Source organism: Cryptomeria japonica, unplaced genomic scaffold (assembly GCF_030272615.1).
Source record: "Cryptomeria japonica unplaced genomic scaffold, Sugi_1.0 HiC_scaffold_310, whole genome shotgun sequence".
Taxonomy (NCBI): Eukaryota; Viridiplantae; Streptophyta; class Pinopsida; order Cupressales; family Cupressaceae; genus Cryptomeria; species Cryptomeria japonica.
The window spans coordinates 95,001-115,000 of NW_026729132.1; the positions used below are offsets into that span (position 1 = coordinate 95,001).

Here is a 20,000-nt window from a genome sequence, read left to right on the forward strand (position 1 = left end):
CCCCCTACGCACTTTTGGTGGCGCAACTCGCACGAACAGTCCCACCTCGACCCCGTATACAAGCTTTTTTGCCTCGAAGAGTTCGTCGGAGACGAAGAAGCAACCTTCAGTGCAACCGTAGCACTCTTTTGTGCAACCGCCCAAACAACGCCCCCTCTACCCTCTGTCGAAACACTCGGCATTGCTGCTCCCTAAGGTGAGCTTCTCCTCATAGGCAATTCCGCTCTTATCCGGTCACGTTTGTGTGCCCGAATTTCGCAAGGCAACCTCCATGGGACATGGAAAAGACTCGAGAAGAGAGCTCGCTCACGGGAGAGAGAAGCCAAGGAGACCACGAGAGTGCTGAGAGTGGGACAGCGCTGAATAGGCGGGAGAAGCCTGCGCGTATAAACGGAGATATATATCCAATTGCAACGAAGGAACGTGCCAAAGATCGAGAACAATGGCAGAAATGCTAGTAACGTGCACTTCGGGACCAACGCATCACCGGAAGACAACCGCCAAACATCGAAAGAGTCGCGATGCTCCGCAACCTACGTGCAAAGCGGTCGCACACCGGGTAAGGGAGTGAGAGCCCCAAACATAGCTGGGCGAGGCGCTCACTCCGCTCTTTAATATCTCGTTAATACCGCCAAGGAAATGGCACAAGCACACACACACAAGCATCCTCGGAAGAGGACAGTTCGAGTGACAGGTCAAATCCAAGAGTTCCGAAGACTACCTCCAGGAACAATCGGGAACAAGACCGATTACAAGTCGTCGAGTCTGTTACTGGGCGAACACGAGATGCGCACAGGAAATCGATCAGCCCTCACAATGGCCCAAGGCCAGAGATCGGACTGCTACGATTTACCCCAACAATCATCGTGCCACTCTTCGCAGAGAGGTGATAGACGCCAACGAGCCCGCGCATAGCAATCGAGGTGTAAAAAGGGCGTTGAAGGCAGGAAGCCTGGACGAAAGAGGCTACGAGGTCACCTCGAAGCGGTCTAAGAATCGGGCGCACTTGGGGCGACTACCAGTGCCAACCCCTTATCCCGCGGTGCGTCCGACACACAGAAATTTCCAAGGCGGCCAAGGAGCCTCCCCGCATAGCAATCGGGGTGTGAGGTTACGGATGCAGCATTGATAGCAATCGAGGTGGGAGGCGAAGGATGCAGAAGTGAGAGCCGAGGGATGTAGCAGAGATAGCAATCGGGGTGTGTGATGCAGAAGAGATAGCAATCGAGGTGTGCGGTGGGAAGGGCCCAGCAGCCAGAATGCATGAAGCGACGGATGAAGCAGTGATGACAACCGGGCTGTGAGGAGAGGAGGGATGCAGCCAAGAAAGCAATCAGGGCTCGAGGCAAGGGATGCATCAAGGATAGCAATCATGTTGTGAGGCGAGATTCCAAAGGCTAAACGTGAGAGGCTGCAGGGTCGACTCAGAGAGGTCTATGCATGTGAGAGGCTGAAAGCAAGGTCAACTCGGAGCGGTCTATGCATCGGGCGCGCTTGGGGCGACTACCAGTGCCAACCCCTTATCCCGCGACGCGTCCGACAAAGAGAACGTTCCAAGGCGGCAGAGGAGGTTACCAGCCGAAGGATGCAGTAGCAATAACAGGTATAGTTCCGCGGCGGCCGAGAAGACTCACCGCATAGGAATCGGGATGCGAGGCGAGGGATGCGGCGGGAAGGCCCCGACGGCTAAACGGAAGAGGCTGCAGGGCCGCCTCGGAATGGTCCAAGCATCGGACGCGATTGGGACGACTACCAGTGCCAACCCCTTATCCCGCGATGCGTCCGATACACAGATAGTTCCAAGGCGGCCGAGGAGCCTCACCGCATATCAATCGGGGTGCGAGGCGAGGGATGGGGCGGGAAGGCCCCAACGGCTAGACGGAAGAGGCTTCAGGGCCACCTCGGAATGCTCCAAGCATCGGACGCGCTTGGGGCGACTACCAGTGCCAACCCCTTATCCCGCGATGCGTCCGATACACAGATGGTTCCAAGGCGGCCGAGGAGCCTCACCGCATAGCAATCGGGGGTGCGAGGCGAGGGATGGGGCGGGAAGGCCCCAACGGCTAGACGGAAGAGGCTTCAGGGCCGCCTCGGAATGGTCCAAGCATCGGACGCGCTTGGGGCGACTACCAGTGACAACCCCTCATCCCGCGATGCGTCCGATACGAAGATGGTTCCAAGGCGGCCGAGGAGCCTCACCGCATAGCAATCGGGGTGCGAGGTGGGGGATGCGGCGAGATGGCCCCAACGGCTAGACGGAAGAGGCCACAGGGCCGCGTCGGAATAGTCCAAGCATCGGACGCGCTTGGGGCGACTACCAGTGACAACCCCTTATCCCGCGATGCGTCCGATACGAAGATAGTTCCAAGGCGGCCGAGGAGCCTCACCGCATAGCAATCCGGGTGCGAGGTGGGGGATGCGGCGAGATGGCCCCAACGGCTAGACGGAAGAGGCTGCAGGGCCGCCTCGGAATAGTCCAAGCATCGGACGCGCTTGGGGCGACTACCAGTGACAACCCCTTATCCCGCGATGCTTCCGATACGAAGACAGTTCCAAGGCGGCCGAGGAGCCTCACCGCATAGCAATGGGGGTGCGAGGTGAGGGATGCGGCGAGATGGCCCCAACGGCTAGACGGAAGAGGCCACAGGGCCGCCTCGGAATAGTCCAAGCATCGGACGCGCTTGGGGCGACTACCAGTGACAACCCCTTATCCCGCGATGCATCCGATACGAAGATAGTTCCCAGGCGGCCGAGGAGCCTCACCGCATAGCAATCGGGGTGCGAGGCGAGGGATGCGGCGAGATGGCCCCAAAGGGTAGACGGAAGAGGCTGCGGGGCCGCCTCGGAATAGTCCAAGCATCGAACGCGCTTGGGGCGACTACCACTGCCAACCCCTTATCCCGCGATGCGTCCGATACACAGATAGTTCCGAGGCGGCCGAGGAGCTGGGGGATGCGGCGAGATGGCCCCAACGGCTAGACGGAAGAGGCTGCAGGGCCGCCTCGGAATAGTCCAAGCATCGGACGCGCTTGGGGCGACTACCAGTGACAACCCCTTATCCCGCGATGCGTCCGATACACAGATAGTTCCGAGGCGGCCAAGGAGCCTCACCGCATAGCAATCGTGGTGCGAGGTGGGGGATGCAGCGAGATGGCCCCAACGGCTAGACGGAAGAGGCTGCAGGGCCGCCTCGGAATGGTCCAAGCATCGGACGCGCTTGGGGCGACTACCACTGCCAACCCCTTATCCCGCGATGCGTCCGATACACAGATAGTTCCAAGGCGGCCGAGGAGCCTCACCGAATAGCAATCGGGGTGCGAGGCGAGGGATGCGGCGAGAAAGCCCCAACGGCTAGAGGGAAGAGGCTTCAGGTCCGCCTCGGAATGGTCCAAGCATCGGACGCGCTTGGGGCGACTACCAGTGACAACCCCTTATCCCGCGACGCGTCCGATACACAGATAGTTCCAAGGCGGCCGAGGAGCCTCACCGCATAGCAATCGGGGTGCGAGGCGAGGGATGCGGCGAGAAGGACCCAACGGCTAGACGGAAGAGGCTTCAGGGCCGCCTCGGAATGGTCCAAGCATCGGACGCGCTTGGGGCGACTACCAGTGACAACCCCTTATCCCGCGACGCGTCCGATACACAGATAGTTCCAAGGCGGCCGAGGAGCCTCACCGCATAGCAATCGGGGTGCGAGGCGAGGGATGCGGCGAGAAGGACACAACGGCTAGACGGAAGAGGCTTCAGGTCCGCCTCGGAATGGTCCAAGCATCGGACGCGCTTGGGGCGACTACCAGTGACAACCCCTTATCCCGCGACGCGTCCGATACACAGATAGTTCCAAGGCGGCCGAGGAGCCTCACCGCATAGCAATCGGGGTGCGAGGCGAGGGATGCGGCGAGAAGGACCCAACGGCTAGACGGAAGAGGCTTCAGGGCCGCCTCGGAATGGTCCAAGCATCGGACGCGCTTGGGGCGACTACCAGTGACAACCCCTTATCCCGCGATGCGTCCGATACACAGATAGTTCCAAGGCGGCCGAGGAGCCTCACCGCATAGCAATCGGGGTGCGAGGCGAGGGATGCGGCGAGAAGGACCCAACGGCTAGACGGAAGAGGCTTCAGGGCCGCCTCGGAATGGTCCAAGCATCGGACGCGCTTGGGGCGACTACCAGTGACAACCCCTTATCCCGCGACGCGTCCGATACACAGATAGTTCCAAGGCGGCCGAGGAGCCTCACCGCATAGCAATCGGGGTGCGAGGCGAGGGATGCGGCAAGAAGGACCCAACGGCTAGACGGAAGAGGCTTCAGGGCCGCCTCGGAATGGTCCAAGCATCGGACGCGCTTGGGGCGACTACCAGTGACAACCCCTTATCCCGCGACGCGTCCGATACACAGATAGTTCCAAGGCGGCCGAGGAGCCTCACCGCATAGCAATCGGGGTGCGAGGCGAGGGATGCGGCGAGAAGGACCCAACGGCTAGACGGAAGAGGCTTCAGGTCCGCCTCGGAATGGTCCAAGCATCGGACGCGCTTGGGGCGACTACCAGTGACAACCCCTTATCCCGCGACGCGTCCGATACACAGATAGTTCCAAGGCGGCCGAGGAGCCTCACCGCATAGCAATCGGGGTGCGAGGCGAGGGATGCGGCGAGAAGGACCCAACGGCTAGACGGAAGAGGCTTCAGGGCCGCCTCGGAATGGTCCAAGCATCGGACGCGCTTGGGGCGACTACCAGTGACAACCCCTTATCCCGCGACGCGTCCGATACACAGATAGTTCCAAGGCGGCCGAGGAGCCTCACCGCATAGCAATCGGGGTGCGAGGCGAGGGATGCGGCGAGAAGGACCCAACGGCTAGACGGAAGAGGCTTCAGGGCCGCCTCGGAATGGTCCAAGCATCGGACGCGCTTGGGGCGACTACCAGTGACAACCCCTTATCCCGCGATGCGTCCGATACACAGATAGTTCCAAGGCGGCCGAGGAGCCTCACCGCATAGCAATCGGGGTGCGAGGCGAGGGATGCGGCGAGAAGGACCCAACGGCTAGACGGAAGAGGCTTCAGGGCCGCCTCGGAATGGTCCAAGCATCGGACGCGCTTGGGGCGACTACCAGTGACAACCCCTTATCCCGCGACGCGTCCGATACACAGATAGTTCCAAGGCGGCCGAGGAGCCTCACCGCATAGCAATCGGGGTGCGAGGCGAGGGATGCGGCGAGAAGGACCCAACGGCTAGACGGAAGAGGCTTCAGGGCCGCCTCGGAATGGTCCAAGCATCGGACGCGCTTGGGGCGACTACCAGTGACAACCCCTTATCCCGCGACGCGTCCGATACACAGATAGTTCCAAGGCGGCCGAGGAGCCTCACCGCATAGCAATCGGGGTGCGAGGCGAGGGATGCGGCGAGAAGGACCCAACGGCTAGACGGAAGAGGCTTCAGGGCCGCCTCGGAATGGTCCAAGCATCGGACGCGCTTGGGGCGACTACCAGTGACAACCCCTTATCCCGCGATGCGTCCGATACACAGATAGTTCCAAGGCGGCCGAGGAGCCTCACCGCATAGCAATCGGGGTGCGAGGCGAGGGATGCGGCGAGAAGGACCCAACGGCTAGACGGAAGAGGCTTCAGGGCCGCCTGGGAATGGTCCATGCATCGCACGCGCTTGGGGCGACTACCAGTGACAACCCCTTATCCCGCGACGCGTCCGATACACAGATAGTTCCAAGGCGGCCGAGGAGCCTCACCGCATAGCAATCGGGGTGCGAGGCGAGGGATGCGGCGAGAAGGACCCAACGGCTAGACGGAAGAGGCTTCAGGGCCGCCTCGGAATGGTCCAAGCATCGGACGCGCTTGGGGCGACTACCAGTGACAACCCCTTATCCCGCGACGCGTCCGATACACAGATAGTTCCAAGGCGGCCGAGGAGCCTCACTGCATAGCAATCGGGGTGCGAGTCGAGGGATGCGGCGAGAAGGACCCAACGGCTAGACGGAAGAGGCTTCAGGGCCGCCTCGGAATGGTCCAAGCATCGGACGCGCTTGGGGCGACTACCAGTGACAACCCCTTATCCCGCGATGCGTCTGATACACAGATAGTTCCAAGGCGGCCGAGGAGCCTCACCGCATAGCAATCGGGGTGCGAGGCAAGGGATGCGGCGAGAAGGACCCAACGGCTAGACGGAAGAGGCTTCAGGGCCGCCTCGGAATGGTCCAAGCATCGGACGCGCTTGGGGCGACTACCGTTGCCAACCCCTTATCCCGCGATGCGTCTGATACACAGATAGTTCCGAGGCGGCCGAGGAGCCTCACCGCATAGCAATCGGGTTGCGAGGCAGATTATTGGGAAGGGAACCCCCTGGGATGCGGCTCAAGCAGTGCCCAAAGGGACTGGAATGCGGAATCACATCGAGAGACCCAAATGCTATACGAGGGCTCAAATCGAATTATCGATTTGGCCACGACATGGACGCATCGGAACGACTACCTTTGCCGAACCACTCGCAATTGCATCCATACCGAAACCAATAGACATTTCCGTTAGAGCCCTCGCATAGCATTCGGGAATCTCGCATGCCCCTCTAAATCGACCAATGCTGGCGCTCAACGAAAATCCGAGCGCTACCACCGTTCGAGCGCCAGCATTGGTCGAGTTAGAGGGGCACGGGGGAGAATGCTCCAGTCAACACCTCCCCTATATAAGTTATTTGTCCGATTCTCGCACAACCGTAGTCTGCCTCGTCGAATCAAACAACGGTCCCAGATTCCGACTTCCGTTCCGTAGAGACCCAAAAGCTAGATGGAGGCTCGCAAGAAAGAGAGTCGGCGCATAGCAATCGGGTTTCTCGAACGTTTAGGGACCGAGCTCACTTGCGGATAGGGCAAAATCCGCCAAGCAACCCAAAAGCTAGACGGGGGCTCGAATCGAATCGCCTAGGCGGCCACAACAACGACGTGTTGGATCGACTACCAGTGCCAAACCATTCAGCAAGACTAGTCTGTGTCGAGGCCGGATAGAGATTCTCAGAGAGCGCCCGTATAGCATTTAGGAGACCTGCCGCGTCCCTCACACTCGACAAATGGTGGTGCACGTTTATAAATCCGAGCGATCCCAACCCTTTCAAGCACCAACATCGGTCGAGATAGAGGGGCACGGAGGGGGCTGCGTGAGACAACACAGTCCCCTATATAAGTTATTTGTCCGATTCTCACACATCCGAAGAATGGTCATCAAATCGGACAACAGCCCAAACTTCCGACTTCCGTCCCAGAAAGCCCAAGAGCTATCTAAAACGTTCATGGCCGGAACTCGATCGCGGCTATACCAGTCCGCCAAGCAACCCAAAAGCTAGACTGGAGCTCTAGTCGAATCACCTCTGTGGCCATTGCAAGGACGTGTTGGAGCGACTACCATTGCCGAACCATTCCGCAGGTCGAGTCCATACCAAGGCCGCATAGAGATTCACGATGAGCTCCTGCATAGCAATCAGGAGACTTGCCGTGTCCATCACAATCGATAAATCCTGGTGCAAGATTTTTGCATCCGAGCGCTCCAACCAGTCGAGCACCAGCATCAATCGACATAAACGGGCACGGGGGGAGGATGCTCGAGAACACTACCTCCCCTATATAAGTTATTTGTCCGATTCTCAAGCAGCCGAAGTCTGGTCATCGAATCGGGTCAAAGACCACAACTTCCGACTTTACCCACAATGCAAGTCATCGAATCGAACATCGGCCCCCGAGTCGGACTCCATGCGTATGTCAGGTCATCGGACCCAAATTCCGCCTTCCTGCGCATGGCGGGCCATCAATATCAACTCGGTCATCGGACCCAAACTCCGCCTTTCTGCGCATGGCACGCCTTCAAATCGGTCATCGGACCCAAATTCCGCCTTCCTGTGCATGGCGGGCCATCAACATCAACTCGGTCATCGGACCCAAATTCCGCCTTTCTGCGCATGGCACGCCATCAACTCGGTCATCGGACCCAAATTCCGCCTTCCTGCGCATGGCAGGTCATCGGACACAAATTCAGACCTCGCCAATATGCCTACGTATCGAATCGGTCATCGGACCCAACTTCCGACTTCATCCATACTGTAGGGTCTTTGAGGTTGGCGCGGTGCGCTCAACCCGGGGAGTCGACCCATCGAAGCATACACCTCCCCTATATAAGCTATTTGTCCGATTCCCACACCTGTGTAGTTTGCACCTCTGACCAGGACATCGACCCCAACTTCCGAACTCGACTGCAACGACGGCACCAGCGCCTTGGTGCGCACCTTGCGACGCACAGTCCCAACATTCGCCTTCCTGCACATGGCAGGTCATCGGACCCAAATTCCGACCTCGCGAGTATGCCTACATATCGAATCGGTCATCGGACACAACTTCCGACTTCATCCATACCGTAGGGTCTTTGAGGTTGGCGCGGTGCGCTCAACCCGGGGAGTCGACCCAACGAAGCATACACCTCCCCTATATAAGCTATTTGTCCGATTCCCACACCTGTGTAGTTTGCACCTCCGATCAGGACATCGACCCCAACTTCCGAACTCGCCTGCAACGACCGAACCAGCGCCTTGGTGCGCACCTTGCAACGCACAGTGCCAACATTCGCCTTCCTGCACATGGCAGGTCATCGGACCCAAATTCCGACCTCGCGAGTATGCCTACATATCGAATCGGTCATCGGACCCAACTTCCGACTTCATCCATACCGTAGGGTCTTTGAGGTTGGCGCGGTGCGCTCAACCCGGGGAGTCGACCCAACGAAGCATACACCTCCCCTATATAAGCTATTTGTCCGATTCCCACACCTGTGTAGCTTGCACCTCCGATCAGGACATCGACCCCAACTTCCGAACTCGACTAAAAAGACCGCACCAGCACCTTGGTGTGCACCTTGCAACGCACAGTGCCAACATTCGCCTTCCTGCACATGGCAGGTCATCGGACCCAAATTCCGACCTCATGAGCATACCTACTAATCGAATCGGTCATCGGACCCAACTTCCGACTTCATCCATACCGTAGGGTCTTTGAGGTTGGCGCGGTGCGCTCAACCTGGGGAGTCGACCCATCGAAGCATACACCTCCCCTATATAAGCTATTTGTCCGATTCCGACACCTGTGTAGTTTGCACCTCCGCTCAGGACATCGACCCCAACTTCCGAACTCGCCTGCAACGACCGAACCAGCGCCTTGGTGCGCACCAAAAGTGCGCACTTTTGGAGGGCACTTTTGTGCGCTCCAAAGGTGCGCACTTTTGGAGGGCACTTTTGTGCGCTCCAAAGGTGCGCACTTTTGGAGGGCACTTTTTGGAGGGCACTTTTGTGCGCTCCAAAGGTGCGCACTTTTGGAGGGCACTTTTTGGAGGGCACTTTTCTGCGCTCCAAAGGTGCGCACTTTTGGAGGGCACTTTTTGGAGGGCACTTTTCTGCGCTCCAAAGGTGCGCACTTTTGGAGGGCACTTTTTGGAGGGCACTTTTCTGCGCTCCAAAGGTGCGCACTTTTGGAGGGCACTTTTTGGAGGGCACTTTTCTGCGCTCCAAAGGTGCGCACTTTTGGAGGGCACTTTTGTGCACTCCAAAGGTGCACACTTTTGGAGGGCACTTTTTGGAGGGCACTTTTCTGCACTCCAAAGGTGCGCACTTTTGGAGGGCACTTTTTGGAGGGCACTTTTGTGCGCTCCAAAGGTGCGCACTTTTGGAGGGCACTTTTTGGAGGGCACTTTTGTGCGCTCCAAAGGTGCGCACTTTTGGAGGGCACTTTTGTGCACTCCAAAGGTGCGCACTTTTGGAGGGCACTTTTCCTGCGCTCCAAAGGTGCACACCTAGGTGAGCACCTTCGACCACACCTTGTAGCACACCAAACTCTGACTTTCGACTTCATCCGCAATGCAGGGTCTTTGAGGTTGGCGCAATGCGCACAACCAGGGGAGTCGACCCATCAAACCCAACACCTCCCCTATATAAGCTATTTGTCTGATTCTCATACATGCGTAGCCTGCAGGAGCAATTAGGACATCGACCCCAACTTTCGGCTTCTAAACGAAAACAAGGTCTTTGAGGTTGGTGTAATGCGAACAACTAGGGGAGTCAACCCATCAAACCCAACACCTCCCCTATATAAGCTATTTGTCTGATTCTCATACATGTGTAGTCTACAGGAGCAATTAGGACATCGACCCCAACTTTTGACTTCTTAACGAAAACAAGGTCTTTGAGGTTGACGTAATGCGCACAACCAGGGGAGTCGACCCATCAAACCCAACACCTCCCCTATATAAGCTATTTGTCCGATTCTCATACATGTGTAGCCTACAGGAGCCATTAGGACATTGACCCCAACTTTTGACTTCTTAACGAAAACAAGGTCTTTGAGGTTGGCGTAATGCGCACAACCAAGGGAGTTGACCCATCAAACCCAACACCTCCCCTATATAAGCTATTTGTCTGATTCTCATACATGTGTAGCCTGCAACAACGATTAGGACATCCACCCCAACTTCTGAATTCGTCTGCGTTGACCGCACCAAAGGTGCACGCCTTGGTGCTCACCAAAATCCGACTTCCGACTTCTTCTGCTATGCGGGGTCTTTGAGGTTGGCGCAGTGCGCACAACCAGGGGAGTCAACCCACCGAATGCAACACCTCCCCTATATAAGCTATTTGTCTGATTCTCATACATGCGTAGACTGCAGCAATGATTAGGACATCCACCCCAACTTTTGACTTCTTAAACAAGACAGGGTCTTTGAAGTTGGTGCAGTGCACACAACCAGGGGAGTCGACCCATCAAACGCAACACCTCCCCTATATAAAGCTATTTGTCCGATTCTCATACGTGTAGTCTGCAGCAGCGATTAGGACATCGACCCCAACTTCCGAATTCGTTTGCATTGACCGCACCAAAGGTGCACGCCTTGGTGTGCACCTTGGAGTGCACTTTGGTGCTCACCTCGGTGCACACTTTGGTGTGCACCTCGGTGTGCACCAAAGGTGCGCACCTTGGAGCGCACCAAAGGTGTACACTTTGGAGCGCACCACATAGGGTCTTTGAGAGGTTGGCGCAGTGCGCACACCAAGGTGGGTGTTGAGGTGCGTGCCGAGGTGGGTGGGTGCTAGGGTGCGCTCCATGGTGGGTGCCAGGGTGGGTGCGTGCTAGGGTGGATTCCAAAGAGGGTCATAGGGTGGGTGCCAAGGTGGGTTGGTGATATAGTGGGTTCAAAGGTGGGTACTAGGGTGGGTTCCAAGGTGGGTCACAAGTTGGGTGCCAGGATGCGTGGGTGTTAGGTTGGGTGCCAAGGTGGGCTCCTGCGTGGGTGGGTGCTAGGGTGGGTTTCAAGGTGGACGCGAGGGCGGGTGCCAAGGTGGGTAACAAGTTGGGTGTTAGGATGGGTGAGTGCTAGAGTGGGTGCCAAGGTGGGTGGGTGCTAAGGTGGATGCCAAGGTGGTTCACAGGGTGGGTGGGTTCTAGGGTGAGTTCCAAGGTGGGTCACAGGTTTAGTGCTAGGGTGCGTGTCAAGGCGGGTGTCGAGGTGCCTGGGTGCTAGGGTGTGGATGCCAATGTGGGTCATAGGGTGGGTACTAGGGTGGGCTGCAATGTGGGTGCCAAGGTGGGTAACATGCTCGGTTGGTTCTAAATTGGGTGTCAGGGTGGGTGTGCACCCACCTTGCCCGAGGTGGGTGCCAAGGTGCCAGTGTGGGTGGGTGCTAAGGTGGATGCCAAGGTGGGTGAGAAGGTGGGTGATAGGTTGAGTGGTAGGATGGGTGGGTGCCAAGATGGGTCACAGGGTGGGTGCAAGGGTGGGTAGGTGCTAGGGTTGGTGTCAGGGTGGGTGGGTGCTAGGTTGGGTTCCAAGGTGGGTGCGAGGGTGAGTGTCAAGGTGGGTCACAGGTTAGGTGCTAGGATGGGTGAGTGCTAGGGTGCAAAGGTGCCAGGGTGGGTGCTAGGATGGGTCGATGCTAGGGTGAGTGGCAAGGTGGGTCCACAAGTGTCAAGGTGGGTGCCGAGGTGGGTGCCAACTTGGGTTCCAAGGTGGGTGCCAAGTGGGCGACTGCTATGGTGGATGCCAAGGTGGGTCACGGGGTGGGTGCCAAGTTGCTAGGTTGTGTTCCAAGGTGGGTGCCAACGTGGCTGCTAGGGTGCGTGGGTTAAAGGGTGTGTCACAACGTGGGTGCCAGGATGGGTGCGCACCCACACTGGCCAAGACGGGTGCAAGGTTGGGTTCCAAGCCCGGTCACAGGCTGGGTGCTAGGATGGGTGGGTGCCAAGGTGGGCACCAGGGTGGGTGCACCCACCCTGGCCAAGGTGGGTCACGGGGTGGGTCCTAGGGTGGGTAACAGGGTGGGTACTAAGGTGCGTGCCAAGGTGGGTCATGGGGTGGGTGCCAAGGTGGGCACCAGGGTGGGTGTGCACCAACCCTAGCCAGGGTAGGTCACGGGGTGGTTGTCGGGGTGGGCGTCAAGGAGCCAAGGTGGGTGGCAAGTAGCCAAGTTGCGTGCCAAGGTGGGTGTCGGGGTGGGTGCCAAGGATCCAAGGTGGGTGCCAAGGAACCAAGGTGGGTGTCTGGGTGGGTGCCGAGGTGGGAGCCAGGGTGGGTCCCAAGGTGAGTGCAAAGGTGGGTGCCAGGGTCAAGGTGAGTGCCAATGTGGGTTCCAAGGTGCCAGGGTCAGGGTGAGTGCCAATGTGGGTTCAAAGGTGCTAAGTTGGGTGCGAGGTTGGGTGCGAGGGTGGGTGGGTGCCAAGGTGTGCTAGGTGGAAGCCCGGGTGGGTCGGCATCCCATGGGTGTCGAGTTGGGTGCCTGATGGGTGCTTCTTGTCAAGTTTTAGTCGTCGGGACTCATTTCGAGCCTTAGAGGTCGTTTCTTGTCCGGTTGCCCTGTCTTCGACCTGGGAACCCAATTTTGGTCCTCGGGTCCCATTTTTTTTTGTCTCGCATCCCACTTTTGGCCTGTGGCCTTTTCGGGGTCGATTCTCGTTTTGGGCATCAGAGCATGTTTCTTCTCCTAAAACCCAATATTTGTTTATTAAGTCTCGGAACACATTTTTGTTCTCGTGGACCCATCATGGGTCTTGGAACGCATTTGTGGTCCTTGGGTCCCATTTTGCATCCCGAAACTTGTGTTTTGGTGCTTGATCCCTATTTTGGGTGCCCACCTTGCACCAAGTGCGCACCCGGGGCAAACCGAGCGCCTTGGTGCACCGGGGCAAGATCGAGCGTGCACCCGAGGCGCCCCGAACATGCACCAAGGTGCACTCGGCCCACATGTGAGCGCAGGTCGTTGCGCCCGAGGTGGTGTGTGGGCACCGCGTTGCAGACGGGACACTGCACGCACACGACGCCCCGTCCAGGTGCACGCACGTAGGCCGGGCCGGGTGCACACCCGACGCCCTAGCAAGGTGCGCGCACCCGGGCAGGGCTCACACTTGGCGAACGGGGCGCACTTCGCGAGGGAGGGTGTGCACCTCGACGGGGGTGGGTGGCCGGGGTGGATTCGCACGTGGGTCGCGGTTTGCTAAGTACACACTGCGACAAGCTCATAACGGGTGCGATCATACCAGCGTTAGTGCACCGGATCCCATCAGAACTCCGCAGTTAAGCGCGCTTGGGCCGGAGTAGTACTAGGATGGGTGACCTCCCGGGAAGTCCCGGTGTTGCACCCTTTCTTAGTTTTTCGCCGGGCGTCGCAATGCTATTTGAATAAACCTTTTGCCCGTTTGCGTTCTCGTCGGGGCCGGGCCGGGCCGGGGTGCGCTGCCCGCACTACCGCGCGCGCGGGGGCGACACCGAGCGCGCACCCGAGGCGCCCCGAGCACACAGGCCACGGTGCAACCCGGGCGTTGTGCGCGCACCCCGGTGCGCCCGAGGTGCTGCGCGCGCACCCAGGTGAAATCGGTGTGCACCTCGGCCAGTGCGCGCTCGGTCGAGTCGCGCACGTTGGCCAAGGTGCACGGTGATGTTTCTTACTCTAAGGTTCCGCACCAGACGCCCGGGACAGGTGAGCGAAGCTGGGCGGGGCCGGGTGCGCGGCCGGGGCAGGTGCACGCAGCTGGAGAGAGCTTTGGAGCACACCAGAGGTGCGCACCTTGGAGCACACTTCGGAGCGCACCAATGATGCGCTCCATTCAAAAGTTTCCTGAAAAGGCAAAAAAAGTTGAGATTATAGAATTTCCCACTTGAGAGATTGTAAAAAAAAAAAATTTAAAATGAAGGAAACGCGGGTGCCAAGGTGTGCGCGCCCGGGTGCGCAGCCCAGCCAAGGTGTGCGCACCAAGGCGCCCACCCTGGCGAAGGTGCACGCAAGGTGCGCACCCGAGGCAAACCGGACAATTAACCCAACTTTCGACTTCGCGCGCACCTGCGCACCTTGGAGCGCACTTCGGAGCGCTCCTTGTTGCGCACCAATCTTGGGCACCTCGGAGTGCACCATGGCGCCCACCAAGGTGCGCACCCGGGGCAAACCGAGCTCCGACTTCGTGCGCACCTTGGAGCGCACGAAAGGTGCGCACCATGGCGCCCACCAAGGTGCGCAGCCCAGCCAAGGCGTGCGCATCAAGGTGCGCACCCTGGCGAAGGTGCGCACCCGGGGCAAACCGAGCTCCGACTTCGTGCGCACCTTGGAGCGCACAAAGGGTGCGCAACCCAGCCAAGGTGTGCGCACCCCGGGCAAACCGAGCTCCGAATCGTGCGCACCTTGGAGCACACTTCGGAGCCCTCCTTGGTGCGCACCGATGTTGCGCACCTCGGAGCGCACCCGGGGAAAACAATGCAATTAACCCGACTTTCGACTTCGTGGGCACCTCGGAGCGCTCTCGGGTTCGCACCTCGGAGCACACCGAGGTGCGCACCTTTGATGCGCTGCCTTCACCAATTTCCAGAAAAGGCAAGAAAACATTGAGAAGGTGTGCGCACCGAGGTGCCCACCCTGGCGAAGGTGCACGCGAGGTGCGCACCCGGGGCAAACCGGGCTCCGACTTCGTGCACGCCATGCTGCGCACCTTGGAGGGCCATGGTGCGCACCTTGGAGCACACTTCGGAGCGCTCAATGGTGCCCAACCCAGCCAAGGTGCCCACCGCGGCGAAGGTGCACGCGAGGTGCGCACCCGGGGCAAACCGGGCTCCGACTTCGTGCACGCCGCACCTTGGAGCACACTTCGGAGCGCTCCTTGGTGCGCACCAGGGCGCGCAACCCAGCCGAGGTGCCCACCCCGGCGAAGGTGCACGCGGGGTGCGCACCCGAGGCAAACCGGGCTCCGACTTCGTGCACGCCATGGTGCCCACCGCGGCGAAGGTGCACGCGAGGTGCGCACCCGGGGCAAACCGGGCTCCGACTTCGTGCACGCCGCACCTTGGAGCACACTTCGGAGCGCTCCTTGGTGCGCACCAGGGCGCGCAACCCAGCCGAGGTGCCCACCCCGGCGAAGGTGCACGCGAGGTGCGCACCCGGGGCAAACCGGGCTCCGACTTCGTGCATGCCATGGTGCCCACCGCGGCGAAGGTGCACGCGAGGTGCGCACCCGGGGCAAACCGGGCTCCGACTTCGTGCACGCCGCACCTTGGAGCACACTTCGGAGCGCTCCTTGGTGCGCACCATGGTGCCCACCAGGGCGCGCAACCCCGCCGAAGGTGCACGCGAGGTGCGCACCCGGGGCAAACCGGGCTCCGACTTCGTGCACGCCGCACCTTGGAGCACACTTCGGAGCGCTCCTTGGTGCGCACCAGGGCGCGCAACCCCGCCGAAGGTGCACGCGAGGTGCGCACCCGGGGCAAACCGGGCTCCGACTTCGTGCACGCCATGGTGCGCACCAGGGTGCCCACCGCGGCGAAGGTGCGCACCCGGGGCAAACCGGGCTCCGACTTCGTGCACGCCGCACCTTGGAGCACACTTCGGAGCGCTCCTTGGTGCGCACCAGGGCGCGCAACCCAGCCGAGGTGCCCACCCCGGCGAAGGTGCACGCGAGGTGCGCACCCGGGGCAAACCGGGCTCCGACTTCGTGCACGCCATGGTGCCCACCGCGGCGAAGGTGCGCACCCGGGGCAAACCGGGCTAGGACTTCGTGCACGCCGCACCTTGGAGCACACTTCGGAGCGCTCCTTGGTGCACACCATGGTGCCCACCAGGCCGCGCAACCCAGCCAAGGTGTGCGCACCAAGGTGCACGCGAGGTGCGCACCCGGGGCAAACCGGGGTCCGGCTTCGTGCACGCCGCACCTTGGAGCACACATCGGGGCGCTCCCGGGTTCGCACCGGCGTTGCGCACCGTGGTGGGCACCTCGGAGCGCACCGTGGTGGGCACCTCGGAGCACACCAAGGTGGGCAGCGAGGTGCGCACCTTTGATGCGATGCCTTCACTAATTTCCATAAAAGGCAAAAGAAAACGAGATTTTAAAATTTCCGTTTTGAAAGATAGTGAGAAAAAGGGAATGCTGGTGCCATCTTGAGCCCGCCCTGGTGCGCAGCCCAGCCAAGGTGTGCGCACCAAGGTGCCCACCCTGGCGAAGGTGCGCGCCCGGGCAATTAACCCAACTTCCAACTTCGCGCGCGCCAGGGTGGGAGCGCACCCAACAACCGGGCCTGGGAAGAGCCAATGCGAGAAACCCCACCAAACGCTCTGACAAAAAAAGAGGGGGCGCTCCAGTAACCCCGCTTCGGAGCGCACCCTGGGCAAACCCAGCCAGGGTGCCCACCCCGGCCAAGGTGCAGGCGAGGTGCGCACCCGGGGCAAACCGGGCTCCGACAACGTGCACGCCGCACCTTGGAGCACACTTCGTAGCGCTCCCGGGTGCGCACCTCAGAGCACACCAAGGTGGGCAGCGAGGTGCGCACCTTTGATGCGCTGCCTTCACTAATTTCCAGAAAAGGCAAAAAAAAGAGGAGATTTTAAAATTTCCGTTTTGAAAGATAGTGAAAAAAACGGAACGCGGGTGCCATCTTGAGCCCGCCCTGGTGCACAGCCCAGGTAAGGTGCCCACCCTGGCAAAGGTGCGCACCCGGGCAATTAACCCTACTTCCGACTTCGTGCGCGCCAGGGTGGCAACCGGGCCTGGGAAGAGCCAATGCGAGAAACCCCACCAAACGCTCCGACAAAAAAAGAGGCGGCGCTCCAATAACCCCGCTTCGGAGCGCAGCCGGGGCAAACCCAGCCAAGGTGCCCACCCCGACGAAGGTGCACGCGAGGTGCGCACCCGGGGCAAACCGGGCTCCGACAACGTGCACGCAGCACCTTGGAGCACACTTCGAAGCACTCCCGGGTGCCCACCGGCGTTGCGCACCGTGGTGGGCAGCGAGGTGCGCACCTTTGATGCGCTGCCTTCACTAATTTCCAGAAAAGGCAAAAAAAAATGAGATTTTAAAATTTCCGTTTTGAAAGATAGTGAAAAAAACGGAACGCGGGTGCCATCTTGAGCCCGCCCTGGTGCGCAGCCCAGGCAAGGCATGCGCACCAAGGTGCCCACCCGCGGTGCACGCCCGGGGCAAACCGGGCTCCGACTTCGTGCAGGCCGCACCTTGGAGCACACTTCGGAGCGCTCCTTGGTGCGCACCATGGTGCCCACCAGGGCGCACCCGGGGCAAACCGGGCTCCGACTTCGTGCACGCCGCACCTTGGAGCACACATCGGAGCGCTCCCAGGTTCGCACCAGCGTTGCGCACCTTTGATGCGCTGCCTTCACTAATTTCCAGAAAAGGCAAAAAAAAACGATATTTTAAAATTTCCGTTCTGAAAGATAGTGAAAAAAACGGAACGCGGGTGCCATCTTGAGCCCTTCCTGGTGCGCAGCCCAGGCAAGTTGTGCGCACCAAGGTGCCCACCCTGGCGGAGGTGCGCGCCCGGGGCAAACCGGGCTCCGACTTCGTGCACTGCATGGTGCCCACCAAGGCGCGCAACCCAGCCAAGGTGCCCACCGCAGCGAAGGTGCACGCGAGGTGCGCACCCGAGGTGCACACCCGGGGCAAACCGAGCTCCGACTTCGTGCACGCCGCACCTTGGAGCACACTTCAGAGCGCTCCTTGGTGCGCACCAGGGCGCGCAACCCAGCCAAGGTGCTCACCCCGGCGAAGGTGCACGCGAGGTGCGCACCCGGGGCAAGCCGGGCTCGGACTTCGTGCACGCCGCACCTTGGAGCACACATCGGAGCGCTCCCGGGTTCGCACCAGCATTGCGCACCTTTGATGCGCTGCCTTCACTAATTTCCAGAAAAGGCAAAAAAAAAAAAAAAACGAGATTTTAAAATTTCCGTTTTGAAAGATAGTGAAAAAAACGGAACGCGGGTGCCATCTTGAGCCCGCCCTGGTGTGCAGCCCAGGCAAGTTGTGCGCACCAAGGCACCCACCCTGGCCAAGGTGGGTCACGGGGTGGGTCCTAGGGTGGGTAACGGGGTGGGTACTAAGGTGCGTGCCAAGGTGGGTCATGGGGTGGGTGCCAAGGTGGGCACCAGGGTGGGTGTGCACCAACCCTAGCCAGGGTAGGTCACGGGGTGGTTGTCGGGGTGGGCGTCAAGGAGCCAAGGTGGGTGGCAAGTAGCCAAGTTGCGTGCCAAGGTGGGTGTCGGGGTGGGTGCCAAGGATCCAAGGTGGGTGCCAAGGAACCAAGGTGGGTGTCTGGGTGGGTGCCGAGGTGGGAGCCAGGGTGGGTCCCAAGGTGAGTGCAAAGGTGGGTGCCAGGGTCAAGGTGAGTGCCAATGTGGGTTCCAAGGTGCCAGGGTCAGGGTGAGTGCCAATGTGGGTTCAAAGGTGCTAAGTTGGGTGCGAGGTTGGGTGCGAGGGTGGGTGGGTGCCAAGGTGTGCTAGGTGGAAGCCCGGGTGGGTCGGCATCCCATGGGTGTCGAGTTGGGTGCCTGATGGGTGCTTCTTGTCAAGTTTTAGTCGTCGGGACTCATTTCGAGCCTTAGAGGTCGTTTCTTGTCCGGTTGCCCTGTCTTCGACCTGGGAACCCAATTTTGGTCCTCGGGTCCCATTTTTTTTTGTCTCGCATCCCACTTTTGGCCTGTGGCCTTTTCGGGGTCGATTCTCGTTTTGGGCATCAGAGCATGTTTCTTCTCCTAAAACCCAATATTTGTTTATTAAGTCTCGGAACACATTTTTGTTCTCGTGGACCCATCATGGGTCTTGGAACGCATTTGTGGTCCTTGGGTCCCATTTTGCATCCCGAAACTTGTGTTTTGGTGCTTGATCCCTATTTTGGGTGCCCACCTTGCACCAAGTGCGCACCCGGGGCAAACCGAGCGCCTTGGTGCACCGGGGCAAGATCGAGCGTGCACCCGAGGCGCCCCGAACATGCACCAAGGTGCACTCGGCCCACATGTGAGCGCAGGTCGTTGCGCCCGAGGTGGTGTGTGGGCACCGCGTTGCAGACGGGACACTGCACGCACACGACGCCCCGTCCAGGTGCACGCACGTAGGCCGGGCCGGGTGCACACCCGACGCCCTAGCAAGGTGCGCGCACCCGGGCAGGGCTCACACTTGGCGAACGGGGCGCACTTCGCGAGGGAGGGTGTGCACCTCGACGGGGGTGGGTGGCCGGGGTGGATTCGCACGTGGGTCGCGGTTTGCTAAGTACACACTGCGACAAGCTCATAACGGGTGCGATCATACCAGCGTTAGTGCACCGGATCCCATCAGAACTCCGCAGTTAAGCGCGCTTGGGCCGGAGTAGTACTGGGATGGGTGACCTCCCGGGAAGTCCCGGTGTTGCACCCTTTTTTAGTTTTTCGCCGGGCGTCGCAATGCTATTTGAATAAACCTTTTGCCCGTTTGCGTTCTCGTCGGGGCCGGGCCGGGCCGGGGTGCGCTGCCCGCACTACCGCGCGCGCGGGGGCGACACCGAGCGCGCACCCGAGGCGCCCCGAGCACACAGGCCACGGTGCAACCCGGGCGTTGTGCGCGCACCCCGGTGCGCCCGAGGTGCTGCGCGCGCACCCAGGTGAAATCGGTGTGCACCTCGGCCAGTGCGCGCTCGGTCGAGTCGCGCACGTTGGCCAAGGTGCACGGTGATGT

At 60.1% G+C, this 20,000-nt stretch overlaps 2 non-coding genes across 2 annotated transcripts; both read left to right on the forward strand.

Moving 5' to 3' along the window:
- Positions 1-13,550: 13,550 nt before the first annotated feature.
- LOC131870289 (5S ribosomal RNA) lies at positions 13,551-13,669 on the forward strand. Its single transcript, XR_009368612.1, has one exon. It is a non-coding gene; the product is annotated as a 5S ribosomal RNA (ribosomal RNA).
- A 5,915-nt stretch (positions 13,670-19,584) lies between these two features.
- LOC131870271 (5S ribosomal RNA) lies at positions 19,585-19,703 on the forward strand. The gene has a single exon (XR_009368594.1). It is a non-coding gene; the product is annotated as a 5S ribosomal RNA (ribosomal RNA).
- The last annotated feature ends 297 nt before the right edge of the window (positions 19,704-20,000 follow it).